Genomic DNA, 4103 nt, shown 5'->3' with positions numbered 1-4103 from the left:
GGTTGCTTTGAGGTGTATCTAACAGTATAAATATATATTTGGGTTTGAAGCTGTGTTTATGTTTTCTTCACTCATTCTTCACAAACGTTTTGCCATTTACTAGTGCAATGAATTATCTTGAATTAATATTAACAAATTAAGAATAGACATACAAAAACATCTTTCTATTTTAGAATAATTGAATAACGAGCTCTACATAATAGAGTATATGTACACTAGTCATTAGCCCAGTCAGGTCCTGAACACAGACCACACATAGCTGGTTTGCGGATTGCACCAGTCAACAACACACTGTTTGTCTACATTTTCAGTGTTGTTTTTTTTAAGCTGCACCAACATTCCTTTTCTTCCTGACAACCGTTATTGTCCAACTCATTATTCAGCACACACAGAGAAAAGTCGTGTGGGATCTACGTCCCAGGGGTAGCGGATTAGTGAACAGCAGTCTAATGGACTCCAGTGTGCATGTAGTGTCTGCTCTGGTTTCCCAGCACTGTTCCTCTCTGTCTAAAATAAATCCTCTCAAACTAATGACACTAACAGAGCAAATGTGGCAGTGTTTCAGTGGAAAAAATATCTTTGTACTGAAAGGTAAGGGAGAATTAAGACACATCAACAGAATAATTTAAGTGCTAATTAAAATCGTTTGAATGGATGAAGAGGAAAGAGTCTTAGGTTTTGCAATGAGTTCTGATGTTTTTCAATATAAAAGTCATTTGGTATCAGAATCCTTCCTGTGGAGCGTTCAGTGTTCTGCAGAGGGTGAACCCCTCAGTAAATGACAAGACCACAAAATATGGAGGTGAAGAAGGGAATAATTTGGAGGAGTGGGGGAGTGAAGGAGTGGGGGAGTGGAGGAGTGGGGGAGTGGAGGAGTGAAGGAGTGGGGGAGTGGAGGAGTGGGGGAGTGAAGGAGTGGGGGAGTGGAGGAGTGGGGGGAGTGGGGGAGTGAAGGAGTGGGGGGGAGTGAGGGAGAGTGAAGGAGTGGGGGAGTGAAGGAGTGGGGGAGTGAGGGAGTGGAGGAGTGAAGAAGTGAGGGAGTGGGGGAGTGAAGGAGTGGAGGAGTGAAGGAGTGGAGGAGTGGGGGAGTGGGGGAGTGAAGGAGTGGGGGAGGTGAAGGAGTGGGGGAGTGAGGGAGTGGGGGAGTGAAGGAGTGGAGGAGTGGGGGAGTGGGGGAGTGAAGGAGTGGGGGAGTGAGGGAGTGAAGGAGTGGAGGCGTGAGGGAGTGGGGGAGTGAGGGCGTGGAGGAGTGAAGAAGTGAGGGAGTGGGGGCGTGAAGGAGTGGAGCAAGTGAGGGAGTGGGGGAGTGTAGTGGAGGAGTGGGGGCGTGGAGGAGTGGGGGCGTGGGGGAGTGCCGGCGTGGGGGCGTGACGGAGTGGCGGAGTGGGGGAGTGGGGGCGTGACGGCGTGGGGGAGTGCAGGCGATGGGGGCGTGACGGCGTGGAGGAGTGGGGAGTGGGGGCAGTGAAGGAGCTGGGGGAGAGGAGGCGTGGGGGCGAGTGGGGGAGTGAAGGCGTGCAGGGCGTGAAGGAGTGGCGGAGTGGGGGAGTGGGGGCGTGCCGGAGTGGGGGCGTGCAGGCGTGGGGGGCGTGAAGGCGTAGGCGGAGTGGGGGCGTGGGGGCGTGCAGGAGTGGGGGCGTGGAGGCGTGGGGGCGTGTAGTGGAGGGTGGCGTGGGGGCGTCGAGTGGAGGCGTGGAGGAGTAGACGGCGTCGCACTGCTGACAGCTGTGAAGGGAACGTATGCATGCCCAGCCTGTATCTGGAGTGGCCTGCGCTGGCCCAGGGAGTCGGCCCAGTGTGTAGCAGCCAGGTCATCCACGAAGGTGTGAAGTAGAGTTGAGAGGTTCCGCTCCCAGAACTCTCTCTGGTCTCTCTCTGGTCTCTCCACACTCAGCTTCTTCAGGGGTGTGGAGCGCTCATGGATCATCATGGGCCTTCAACCCTGAAACAACTGTGACCTACCTGTTTTTCTTTAAAAAATGCTGATAACTGTTTTTACAGTAGCTTCTCTGAGTAAAACACGGCTTTGACTCTAATAAGCACCTACAAATTTCATGCGTTCTGTCTGGGTTAAACAAGGAGGTGTCTCTCTGTCGATCATTCCTGCGTGTGCACACAGCACAGACTAGGCAACACCTGAAGTACTGCATGCTTTTGAAGTGAGGGACTGTGGAGATGTTTGTTGGAAGGCTTGTGATTAGGAGGGAGTAGGTGGAGTCCATTGATTCTGGTGGAAGCCAGCAAGAACTGAAGAACTCATTAGAGCATGTTGAGCAGTTACTGTCCCCTACCAAGGTGCTGAAATCCAGTCACTCATTCTTCCACAGTACTTAATCTATCACCAGGAGAAAATAAACTACAATAATTGCAGTTTATTACAAATTTTCAATCACTGTTAGGAATCGAAATCATATTAAGCTCTACAATGCAAGGCTTTAAATATTTCGAAATGCATTAATAACACATGCATTATTGCCCCTGGTCACAAATTAACTTTCATATGTTCATGAAATGATGCCGTGGAATGAACAACAAAGCACTGTTTACTCAGGCCCACTGATGAATCCTGTATATGTGGCAAGGTAAACAAAACATTTCTTAACATTTATAATTGTATCCTGAAATGTGCTCATGTAACGATCTGCGCTAGGCAGAACAGGGAGGTGGACACACACCGTTGAGAAGAGCGAGATTTATTAATGGGAATTCCATAGGCAGAGTTGAAATAGCAGGCAGGGGTCATAACGGGCAGGCAATCCAGACATGAAATACAAACAGACATGGCGAAACACAACTAGGAGGACTCACGGACCAGGCAGGAACACACGGAGATCACGGGGAAAACAACGAGGCATGAAACACGAAGAACATGGAAGCACAAACCAACTGAATGAACAAATAGCACAAAACAACCGATACAGACATGGGAGACACAGGGACTAATATACACGGAACTAAACTAGGAACAGGTGATAACAGTGACGACACGGGCGTGGCAGACGAGGGGAAACCATAGAAACAGACAAGCAGGGCGGGACTAACGGGCAAGGAACAACACAGACATGAGGGAAACAGGGAAACCCAGGGTGACAGCTAGGAGAGGGGGCGTAGCCCTACGTGACAGCTCATACGCACATTAAATAGACAAACCACATAAGTCCCGAGTGAGGACGAGACGAGCCACAGGTGAGACTGATTAACACACTCGGACACAACCACACCCACGAAGATACACAGACGACCAGACGTAGACGACATAAACACACGCCCAAAGGGGAGGGGTCAGGGGCTGCACCGTGACACAGCCCCCCACTAAGGGCACTACCCGTCCCAGGGTGACAACAGAACCGAATGCCCCCAACCCACACCGATGGGCGGATCCGGAGCGTTCAGTCCTGCGTCTGGCAGATGACCGCCCTCGGTGGAAAAATCCGCCACAAACAGCATAGAACACCCTCCCTGGGAAGACCGGGGAAAAGACGTTAGACACACATAATAGAACGTTCACAAAAACACAAACAGGAACATTAAACATAGGAAAAGTGGATTCGGGAGAAACACAGGGATGGACACAAAAACAGGCACAGACACACACATAAACGGAGCCAGGCTTGGCGCCTGTAGGAGAGCTGTCAGTGGGGAAAATCCTCCCGGAGCTGCAGGCGCGGCAGTAGGCGGTCCCCCTCCTGCCCTTGCCGCAAAACCTCCGCTGGGCGTGGCGTGGCTGGTTAGACGGGCTTGCTGCCCTCTCAGTTGGCACACTCTCAGGCTCTCCGGAAGCCCTCATTCTGACGATCGCTCCCTCAGTCCGGTGGCGTGAGCGGTTCGTTCGGTTTCCATCTCCTCCTCACCGCTCGGGCTCTTCGATTCTTCGAACTCCCTTTCGGGAGGTTTCGGAGTCATCCCCTGTCGTGGCGATCTCAAAGGACACCACCATCAAGGGGGAGGAGTCTCCGGGTCGGAGTGCAGTGCCTCTCACTCCACACCCTCTGTGCGGCCAGCCGAAAGCACTCCGCACTCGCCTCCGTTTCGGCCTCCTGAGCTTGGACGCAGCAGGCTCGCACAAACGGGGTCCTGCTGCATCTCTCCGACTGTTACGGGGC

This window comes from Brachyhypopomus gauderio, chromosome 3 (assembly GCF_052324685.1).
Source record: "Brachyhypopomus gauderio isolate BG-103 chromosome 3, BGAUD_0.2, whole genome shotgun sequence".
NCBI classification, from domain to species: domain Eukaryota; kingdom Metazoa; phylum Chordata; class Actinopteri; order Gymnotiformes; family Hypopomidae; genus Brachyhypopomus; species Brachyhypopomus gauderio.
The sequence above is the reverse complement of the archived record's forward strand: the minus strand, read 5'-3'. Positions refer to the sequence as shown.